Source organism: Stegostoma tigrinum, chromosome 38, assembly GCF_030684315.1.
Source record: "Stegostoma tigrinum isolate sSteTig4 chromosome 38, sSteTig4.hap1, whole genome shotgun sequence".
In the NCBI taxonomy this organism is placed as follows: Eukaryota; Metazoa; Chordata; class Chondrichthyes; order Orectolobiformes; family Stegostomatidae; genus Stegostoma; species Stegostoma tigrinum.
In genome coordinates this window covers 9,212,310-9,224,377 of record NC_081391.1, presented here as the reverse complement: position 1 = coordinate 9,224,377, position 12,068 = coordinate 9,212,310, and positions in this window count along the sequence as shown.

Below are 12,068 nucleotides of genomic sequence, written 5' to 3'. Positions count from 1 at the left end.
AGTGTGGGAGGAAACCAGAGCAAACCCGCATAGACACAAGGAGAATGTGCAAACTCCACACAGACAGTTGCCCGAGACTGGAATCAAGCCTGGGTCCCTGGTACTGTGAGGCTGCAGTGCTAACCACTGAGCCACCGTGCCACCCCATAGAAATTCCATCCTTACCTGGTCTGGCATACACATGACCCCAGATCTACAGCAATGTGGTTGACTCATAACTTCCCTCTAAAATGGCTTTGCAAGCCATTCAATTTAAGGTCAGTTAGGGATGGGGAATAAACCCTTGCCAATGATACACACATCCATTTCCCCAAGCCCACATTCTGAAAATTGCTTCTCTTTGCAACTTTCTATACCCCAATATTTCCTGATCCCCATTACACTATTCCCCTCTCTTCCTCCCCCTGCCTCCCACATTGTCTCTCTCCCTCAGCTTCATTGCAATCCCCATCTCTTCCCTGGTTCTCTGGCATTGGGGGTTGCTGGAGCACCAGTGAAGTCAGAGGGAGCCTCTGCAGCAGGAAGTATAAAGGGAGAACTCCTATGTGATCCATACCTAATGATTAATTCTTGAGATGAAGTGACTGCCCCCATGTGGAGCTCTGGTGTTTGGAAGAATGAAAGGAGATATTCTTAGAACATAGAACATTACAGCACAGTACAGGCCCTTCGGCCCTCGATGTTGTGTCAACCTGTCATGCAGATCTCAAGCCCATCTAACCTACACTATTCCATGTATTCTTGAAGTCTGGAATATTTGTGGAAGGCCTGTTGAGTTTAGAATTGGGAGCATATAGTCACAGCATAAGGCATTAGCCATTTAGAGCTGAGATGAAAACAAATTTCTTCATAGAAAGTCATTAATCTTGGAAATTCCTCATCCAGAGATCTGTGGATACTCCTCAGTCTGCTCAACACTGAGATCAATAAATCTTTGGTTACTAATGATTCAGAGATAGGGAAGGTACAGTGATTATAATGAGATCAGCCAGATGGACCTCAAGAATAGGAATTCCCTGGTCAGTGCTGTTAACCGTGGTCCAATCAGGGAGTCCTGGCTGACAGATATAAACAGGAATGTCAGAGATTCTGAAGAAGGGTCCCGAGCCAAAACGTCAAGCTTTCCTGTTCCTGTGATGCTGCTTGACCTGCTGTGTTCATCCAGCTTCTCCGTTATCTCAGATTCTCCAGCATCAGTAGTTCCTGCTATCTCTGTCAGAGGTTCTGTTCCCTTTGAGAGCTGGCTCTGTGGAAATTGGACCAGTGCCAAGCTCTGTGCATGTGTGAATAAAAGGTGACAGGATATCAGCCTCTGGAGTTATTTCAGAAGGAGGTTGGAGTTGTGGAGAGGTTCATATTGAGTGAGAGAGTGTGCTGTATGCAACTTACACCTTCTGCCGTCTGTGATTTCCATCCAGCAACATGGATGTGACCATGTTTCGTGTTTTGTGTGAGAGGCAGTAACTCCGGCTATACAGCAACCCCTCCATATTGCACAGAACTAACTGTCAGCCCAAAGGTGTGCTCAAAGTCTCTGGAGTTGGGATTTGAACCCATGACCTTGGACGCTGAGGCAAAGAACGTTGCCCACTCATCCCGAGGAAACTGGAGTGTCTGTTTTATTCTGTATTCAGTTGTTGGATAGTTCCCCTTGTTAGCTCAGTTGGCCAGTTTGTGACTTAGAATAACACCAACATTCAATTCCTGTACTGGCTGAGATCATACCTTTTCAACCTTGTCCCTTGCCTGAGGCATGGTGACCTTCAGTTTGAGCCGTAATCAGCCGTTCCCCCCTAAAAAATGAACAGCCCTCTAGGACAATGTCACCTTCCCTTTTTGACATGTTTGATGGTACGGTTTCCTGTATATGTCCAACATTTGGTTGACCCGAACAGAGTGAAGAATATGACACAGCACTTTAGATAGAAAATCCCAAAGATTCACAAACTTCTAAGTGAAGAAATTTGTCCTAACCTCAATCCTAAATGGCCAACCAATTATCCAGTGACAATATGTAACCAATTCTAAACTCTTCAGGAAAAGGAAAAAAAAATTGTCAGGCCCTTCAAGAACATGACAGACTTCGATGATAGGAGATAGCAAGAACTGCTGGTGCTGGATCAGAGATAACACAGTGGAGGAACACAGCAGGCCAGGCAGCATCAGAGGAACAGGAAAGTTGACACTTCGGGTATTTTTTCTGAACAAATGTCCTGACCCGAAGTGTCAACTTTCCTGTTCCCCTGATGCTGCCTGACCTGCTGTGTTCCTCCACACTTCAATGAAGTCTCCTCTCCCTCTTCCAAACACCAGAAATACTCAGGGTGCAGACCTCTTGACCGAAGAGTTAGCCTTTTGTTGTGATTGTTTCCAAGTATTTGTTCTTTAGAAAGAAAATGATTCCCTTTGTTTCTTTTTCCCAATCTCTGGGATGTCTTAGATATGAGAGTGGGCCAGAAACCAGAAAATGAACCACTCTCTATTCCTAAATTAAGATGTAGGAGCAAAAAAAAGTCATTTCGTCTGCTCCGTCATTCAGTGCGATCATGGCTGATTATAATCCTCAACTCCTCTTCCCTGCCTTTCCCACGTAACCCTTGATTCTCTTCTAATTAAAAATCTCCACCTTGAACATATTTAATGACCCAACCTCAACAGCTCTCTATAGTAAAGAATTTCTCCTTATCTCTGTCCTAATATGTGGCCCCTTATTCTAAGATTGTGCCCTCTGGTCCAAGATACCCCCGCAATGAAAAACAACCTCTCCACATTTGCCCTATCAAGCTCGCTATGAATCTTGAATGTTTCGGTAAGGTTGCTTCTCATTCCTGTAACTCCAATGAGTACAGGCCCAAACTACTCAACCTGTCCTCATAAGAAAATCCCTCCATACCCAGGATCAACCTAATGAACCTTCTCTGGACTACCTCCATTGCCAGTATACGTCTCATTAGATAAGGCAAGAAATACTCCACAACTTCTTGACTTATTCGGAGTGCAGAAGTTCACTGTGGGAACTGCTCTGCAAGGACTCAAAGCTGTACTTATGCAGGAACATGAAGAGGCTATTGAGCCCATCTAGTCTTTTGTGCTATTTGATTACAATGGCTGCTATTTATACTCCATATAATTGTTTTTTCCTTAACCTTTCACCTGACAAAAACCCACAAATCTCTATTCATCATTTTTTGATTGAAACTCTCCACACCCCAAAACAATTTTTTGACAGAGTAAATTTCCCTGTCTGTTCTCGCAGTCTCCAGAATAGGCCCTGCTTGGAATGGTAGACAGAGATGGAGCTGTGGGACCAGGCAGCGACAAGGCCAAGTAAATGATGAAGGAGAAGCCGCCCAAGGGTTGTGGCAGCAACACCAGGATGAGGCAGATGTGGCTCCACCCCAGCCTGAGGTCTCCTGGCGAACGAGGCGGTGGTCCCGGGCTTAACCACCTCCAGCCCAAAATCGCAGGCAAGGCTGATGTTCCAGGTTCATGGTTAGGCCCGGGTGCCTGAAGGTAGAGGTGATGATGGCAGCGAGTTTGGTCCCATTGCAGGACCATGTGGCATGGTATGGGCTGCATCGGCGAGGTCAGCCTGGTGGGAACCTGTAGCAGCGGCTTTGGTGGAAGAGTTGATGGGAGAGAGGGGGTAACTCTTTCTTCCAGCAGCATAGTGAACTGCGGTTGCAACCATGTTGTCGGTTTAGCCACAGGGATTCAAGGCATCGGGATGGATGAGCTAGATCCAGGAGATGTTCCAAATGACCACATAACTTTATTGAGATAAGACTAAAAGAGGAACTTTATAGTTTTATTTTTCTGCCTGTATAGTCTGTGTTTTAAGACCATAAGACATAGGAGTGGAAGTAAGGCCATTAGGCCCATCGAATCCACTCCGCCATTTAATCATTGCTGATGGGCATTTCAACTCCACTTCCCTGCACTCTCCCCGTAGCCCTTGATTCCTTGTGAGATCAAGAATTTATCGATCTCTGCCTTGAAGGCATCAAACGTCCCGGCCTCCACTGCACTCCATGGCAATGAATTCCACATGCCCACCACTCTGGCTGAAGAAATGTCTCTTCATTTCTATTTTAAATTTACCCCCTCTAATTCTAAGGCTGTGCCCACGGGTCCTAGTCTCCCCACCTAACAGAAACAACTTCCCAGCGTCCACCCTTTCTAAGCCTTACATTATCTTGTAAGTTTCTATTAGATCTCCTCTCAACCTTCTAAACTCTAATGAATACAATCCCAGGATCCTTAGCCGTTCATCATATGTTAAACCTACCATTCCAGGGATCATCTGTGTGAATCTCTGCTGGACACGCTCCAACGCCAGTATGTCCTTCCTGAGGTGTGGGGCCCAAAATTGGACTCAGTATTCTAAATGGGGCCTAACTAGAGCTTTATAAAGTCTCAGACGCACATCACTGCTTTTATATTCCAACCCTCTTGAGATAAACGACAACATTATATTCGCTTTCTTAATCACGGACTCTACCTGCAAGTTAACTTTTAGAGAATTCTGGACCAACCGTCCTAGATCCCTTTGTACTTCTGCTTTACAAATTTTCTCACCATTAAGAAAATAGTCCATGCCTGTATTCTTTTTTCCAAAGTGCAAGATCTCATGTTGAATTTTATCAGCCATTTCCTGGACCACTCTCCTAAACCGTCTGAATCTTTCTGCAGCCTTCCCACCTCCTCAGTATTACCAGCCTGTCTACCTATCTTCGTATCATTGGCAAACTTCGCCAGAATGCCCCCAGTCCCTTCATCCAAATCATTAATATAGAAGGTGAACAGCTGCGGTCCTAACACTGAACCCTGCGGGACACCGCTCATCACCGGTTGCCATTCCAAAAAAGAGCCTTTTATCCCAACTCTCTGCCTTCTGTCAGACAGCCAATCCTCAATCCAAGCCAGTAGCTCACCTCGAACACCATGGGCCCTCACCTTGCTCAGCAGCCTCCCGTGAGGCACCTTATCAAAGGCATTTTGGAAGTCTAGATAGATAACATCCACTGGGTTTCCCTGGTCTAACATACTTGTTACCTCTTCAAAGAATTCTAACAGGTTTGTCAGGCACGACCGCACCTTTAGTAAAACCATGCTGACTTGTTTTAATCTGACCCTGCACTTCCAGGAATTTAGAAATCTCATCCTTAACAATGGATTCTAGAATTTTACCAACTACCGAGGTTAATTGACTTATAATTTTCCATCTTTTGCCTTGATCCTTTCTTAAACAAGGTCTTACAACAGCAATTTTCCAATCATCTGGGACTAATCCAGACTCCAGTGACTTTTGAAGGATCACGACGAAAGCCTCTGCAATTTCCTCAGCCACCTCCCTCCGGACTCACTGATGTAGCCCATGGGGCCAGGTGATTTATCAATTTCACCTTAAACAACTCAATTGGATCACCTACATTACATAATTCAGTGCCCATCACTCTTTACCAATGTTTTTTGATGTAACACGTGAAAAATTTTCTGTTTGAAGACGGTGCTGGAGAGTGGCGATATTAAACAATATTTTTCGCTGTGTTTGCAATAAGTACGCATGACAATAAATCAAATTAAATCATTATCCTTTTTTGTGGGGTAGTACTCCTTGTCACTATCCATGAATGGCCTTGTTCTAACATGAAAGTAGTTCCTGTTGCTCTGGACTTGATATCAGAAGAATGCTTTATCTTGACCTAATCAAATCCTTTAGTCACCTTAAACAACTCAATTGGATCACCTACATTACATAATTCAGTGCCCATCACTCTTTACCAATGTTTTTTGATGTACTGCAGCAGTCTAATTTTAACCATCAGCCTTTATAGTTTAGTCACAGTTTCCATTCCTATTCTGGTCTGCCCTGCAGACTGACACAGGAACTCTTTTATTAATAGATTTTAGCTCGAGCATTTCTTATACATTTTGCTCTTGCTTTATTCATTCCCACACTTATGAGAGGCAGGTTATGAATTGCATGTTTGAGGGTGTTTGGTACAGCAGTAGTGCCCCTGCCTGTCCTAACATTATCTGAACTGGTAGATTCAAGTATTTATTAATGGTACATTTTTCCGCGGTGACTAGACCATTCAGTGTCGTTAAGTTGAGAATTCTTTTAAAATGAATTGATCTTATGTGACATTGCTGACAAATAATTGCCTGTTTAAGATTTACGTCTTGACTCATTCTTTGTCTTCCTCACTTCACTCTCTCTGTGCTCCTGGTTTAGCATTACCCAAATTTTAAAAGTCTTAATCTTGATTTTTAGTGCCTTCTGTTACCTTGTTCCACCCTATCTCTCTTCAGTCCCTCAGCCCTCCAAAAAAATCAGCATTCCTCCAATTTTGCACAGCTATTTGTCACTTCATCGGTGGCAGCTGTGTTTCAACTGATTAGTCTGTCAGCTCTGAAATTTCCTCACTAAACCTCTCTCTTTCCATTTCTCTCACAACAGTCTTACCTCTTTGACCAAGGTTTCCTAATACGTAGTTGTGTGGCTCGGTGTCAAGTTTTGTCGATAACAATGAAACTTTGTGAGGTATTTCTACCACATGAAGAGAGCTACATAAATATATATTATTGTCCTCTCTCCGTTCCAGCTGTCTCTTCCATTCGAGAACCACAGTTATTACTGACATGCTAAGGGCCTGCGAGTTGTGAGAAGATTTGTAGCTCAGGTTGATGTTCTGGATGTGAGTTTGCTCGCTGAGCTGGAAGGTTAGTTTTCAGACCTTTCATCACCATTCTAGGTAACATTATCAGTGAGCCACCGATGAAGTGCTGGTGTTATGTCCTGCTTTCTATTTATCTGTTTAGGTTTCCTTGGGTTGGTGATGTCATTTCCTGCGTTGGTGATGTCAAAGAACGGGTACCCAATGAACACAGTCCGCCGATTTCTCAGCAACAAACCCAAACAGACAAAACGGGCTCAGAAACCATAACCACTCTCCCCTACATCAAAGACATTTCCGAAATGACTGCCAGACTACTCGGACCTCTTGGCATCAGGGTAACCCACAAACCCACCAACACACTAAAACAGCAGCTAATGAACTTAAAAGACCCTATACAGACAACAAGCAAAACGAACGTCATCTACAAAATACCTTGCAAGAACTGTGACAAACACTACATTGGACAAACTGGCAGAAAGCTAGCCACCAGAATACATGAACATCAACTAGCCACAAAACGACATGACCCACTATCACTCGTATCCTTACATACAGATGAGGAAGGACACCACTTTGATTGGGACAACACATCCATCCTAGGACAAGCGAAACAGAGACACGCACGAGAATTCCTAGAAGCATGGCATTTCAACCGGAACTACATCAACAAACACATTGATTTGGAGCCAATCTACCATCCCCTGAGAAAAAGAACAGGAAATGACATCACCAACCCAAGGAAACCTAAACAGATAAATAGAAAGCGGGACATAACACAAGCGCTTCGTCGGAGGCTCACTGATGATGTTACCTAGAATGGTGACAAAACATCTGAAAACTAACCTTCCAGCTCAGCAAGCAAACTCACATCCAGATGCTAAGGGCCCCTTTTTTGAATGATGTAACGATAGAGATTTGCAGCACAAGAGGAGGCCCGTCATCTGTGGCATCTCTTAGCTAGAAAGCTAATTCCACTGATTTGTTCTTGCATCACGTGTTTGTATCCTGTTTCCAAATAGTTACCCATATTTCCTTCAACTTTTTTTGCCTCAAGTCACTCCCTGCAGCAAAGTCATGCCACAATGCTTTGTGTAACATTTTTTTCCTATCCGTGCCACTGGCATCCACAACTGAGGAAAAAGCTTTCCTATTTTCATTAGTAATAATGCCTCGGGACTGTGCCTGAAGTCGGGGATTATTTTAAAAAAATGCAGAACTGGAAAAGAGCAGCCAAGATCCAAGCTGGGGGGATGAGGGGGGGTCTTGGTAACATAATTCAAAAAATATAATGCAATAACGTGGACGTGCACCCCCTCCCTCACCAGTACACTATTATCAGCAATCCTGCCATTGTGAGACATTAAAGCTCCTTAGACATCAGATTCCAAACCTGTGACCGCCACACTTAAAGGGTAGCTGATGCATGGCAATATCGCTACCTGCAGGTTCCTTTCCAAACTACACACTATTGTGACTTGGAAATATAACCGCTGTTCCTTCTCTGTCTCTGGGACAAAATCCTGAAACTCACCCCCCTCACACCGTTGTGGGTGCGCTGGCATCAGCAGTTCAAGAAGGCAGCTTTATTTTTATAATTCACTCTTGGGATGTGGGCATCGCTGGCTGACCAGCATTTATTGCCTGTCACTAGTTGCCCCCTTGAGAAGGTGGGGGTGAGCTGCCTTCTTGAACCGCTGCAGCCAATATGCTGTAGGTTGACCTACAATGCCATTAAGGAGGAAATTCCAGGATTTTGACCCAGCGACAGTGATAGAACGGTGACATGTTTCCAAGTCAGGATACTGAGTGGCTTGGAGGGGAACTTGCAGGTGCTGGTGTTCTCATGTCTCTGCTGCCTTTGTCCTTCTAGATAGAAGAGATTGTGGGTTTGGAAGGTGCTGTCTAAGAATCTTTGGTGAAATTCTGATAGCATCTTGTAGTTAGCACACACTAGCACTACTGAGCGTTGATGAAAGGAGTGGATGCTTTGGGATGTGCTGCTTTGTCCTGGATGTTGTCAAGCTTCAAGGTGCACCCATCCAGTCAAGCAAGTAATATTTCATCAAACTGTTGACTTGTGCCTTGTAAATGGTGGACATGCTCTGGGGAATCAGGAAGTGAGTTACTTACCACAATATTCCTAGCCTCTGACCTGCTGTTGTAGCCATTGTGTTTGTGTGTTGAGTCCAGGCTCAAGGATGTTTAAGGATGAGCAACAAATGCTGACCTTGTCAGTGATGCTCACATCCTATGTAAGAATAACATAGGAACAGGAGATAGGAGCAGGAAGCCACCATTCGGCCTTCAAGCCTGTTCTGCCATTCTTCATGATCATGGCTGATCGCCCAACTCAAAAGTCGAATCCTGCTTCCTCTCCACAAACTTTGATCTCATTTCATCCCAAGTGCTATATCTAGTTGCCTCTTGAATACATGCAATGTTTTGGCACCAACTACATCCTATCGTAAAGAAGTCCACAGGCTCACCACCCTTTCGTTGAAGAAACGTCTCCTCAACTCTGACCTAAATCGTCTACTCTGAATCCTCATACTGTGACCACTGGTTCTAGACATACCGACCATTGAGAACATCCTCACTGGATCTACCCTGTCCAGTCCTGTTATAATTTTATAAATCTCAGTGAGATCCACCACTGCCCCTGCACACCCCCGGCCATTCGTCTGAACTCCAGCGAAAACAATCCCAACCTAGTCAAAATCTCCCCAATGCATCAGACCCCAGAATCAGTCTGGTAAACAAAGATATTACATGTGCTTTACTGTAGTGAAATATCCAAGCACCTCAGGAGTGTTATTAAACTCAAATTGACATTGTGTTAAATAAAGAAATAAGATAGGCAAACAAAAACTGGTCAAAAAGGTAGATTGGAAGGACCAATTCGAAGGAGGGGGTAATTTTGGAGCTTCGAGCTCAGGCAGCTGAATGCTGGAGTGATTAGATGTAAAGATGCCTATCAGGCCAGAACTGCAGCTGTGCAAAGTCTTGAAGAATTGTTGGGCTTTAGGAAATCTTAGAGATATGGAGGGCAGAAGTTATGGGTTGAAAAGAAAGATGAGAGCTTTGAAATGGAGGGAATGTTGGACCAAAAGCCAGTGTTAGTCAGCACACACAGAATCAATGACAAACAATACTTGTGCAATTTGGGACACAGGCTGTAGATCTTAGATGTTTATGAAAGATAGAAGATGGGACGCTGGCTTGGAGATTATTGGAACAATCAAGTCTAGAGGTTACAAAAGCACAGACAACAGTTTCAACTGTGAATGAGCTGAGGCAGGGTCAGAAACATGGAAGGAGATAATCTTGGTTATGGATTGGATGGGTGCCCAGAGGCTGACCGCAGAGTAAAATATTTCACCAAGGTGGTGACCAATTTGATTCAGCCTCTGAAAGATCAGGCAACAGGATGGTTTCTGTTGGCAATAAAGTGAGTGACTTTGATCTTGTGAATGATCTTTTGGAAGCTCAGTGGTTAACACTGCTGCCTCGCATCACCAGGGACCTGTGTTCAATTCCACCCTTGGGCGACTGTGTGGAGTTTGTATATTCTCCGTGACTGTTTGGGGTTTCCTCCGGATGCTCCGCTTTCATCCCACGGTCCAAAGATGTGCAGGTTAGAGTGGATTGACCATGCTAAATTGTCCCATTAGTGTCAGGGATGTTTAGGTTAGACATGGGAAATTCAGGGGTACAGGAATGGGTCTGGGTGGGGTGCTCTTTGGGGAGGCAATGTGGACTAGTTGGGCCGAATGCCCTGTTCCACAATGAAGGCATTCTGTGATCTGTGATGAATATTGAGTCGGAAGAAATTTTGTCCAGTTCTAGGTGTTGGACCAATGTGAAAAATTGCATAGTACAGAGGTCAAGAGAAAAAGTGGTCAAGTAACATAGTGGGCTGAATTTTCGGTAAACGTTTTTTTCAACTGAGATTCATAGCACCCATTCTGCAACATCTCCATCCCATCTTCTACTTTTCATCTCTTTTAATTATGTAACCAGTGTCTTCAGCACCTGTATCGTGGAATAATGCTGGAGAGGCAGGAGCACTTGCTGATGCCAGGGTTTTACCAGGTTTACACTGCTGGTGCCTTTTTGAAACCCCAGCCCCACAGCACTTCAGACACTGCCACCCAGGAACTGCACCTTGTGATGTTGTCCTGCGCAAACATCACAAAAGAAACGGCTCAGGTGGACAAGTCAACCCGTTGGTTCATTGACAGGTTCCTGGCTGGTGGGGGGGAGGCAGTGATTTTTCCTGTTGACTGGCAACATGCCATTTCATTAGACTTAGCCAATCTAGATTGAGAACGTTTGCTTGGGTCAGTGCTCTGTCCCAGACAAAACCGAATGCATAGCAGTGTAGGATTATTCCAGCTATTTTACTAAATTCCACCATCTGCTACTCGAACCCAGGTCCTGGGAACTTTATCCGGGTCTCTAGGAAGAACTCATTGTTTGCACTTTGCAAGGGTCGGTACGACCATTATCTTTGCTTTCAGGGCTAGTACTCACACTAACTCTGCCAATGCACATTCATCACTTGGTGTAACTTGAACTGTAAGTCTATTTCATGCATCCAGTCCATTCAACAGGTTCTCATCCTCCAAACTTCCTGCTGTGCTTCCTAGTCACTCACTGGGAATCACCTCGCCTGCTCCTGAATCAAATGGGAAGGCAATGGCCTGGTGGTATTATTGCTGGACTGTCAGTCCAGAGACCCGGATAAAGTTCCCAGGACCTGGGTTCGAATCCCGTCATAGCAGGTGGTGGAATTTAGTAAAATATCTGGAATTAAGAATCTAATAATGATCATGAACCCACTGTCGATTGTCAGACAAACAGATCTGATAGTCATGACCATTGCCGGCTATGAAAGGTTGTTGCATGCAAATTAGCTGCTGTCTTTCCTGCAACAGTGAATGCTCTTCAAAAAATACTTGTTTGGATGTAATAATCATGAAAAAATGGTACATAAATACAAAATCTTTTACTAACCATGCTGTATCCCCTACATGAAGGGACCAAAAGTGAAAATCAGTCTGCAAACCTCCATGTAACTTGCCACTTTACTTCCTTTGCCCTGATCTCTCATTGTCTTCCCTGCTTTCCAACCACACATTACAATTTTCTCATATGTTACTTCATCCTTCCCAGTCATTCCATTCCTTTCACACATGAAGCTATTACTTTAGAAATTTAGTATTTTGACAATTTCTCTACAGGAGGTGGTGCTGGGATCCCAGAAATATCATGAAAGATCAAACAGGTTGAATTACGAAGGTTCAGTCATCTCTCTTTAGGCCCATTTTGGTTTACATGGGATTCCAGACACAGAGCAATATGGTCTACTCTTAATTACCCTCT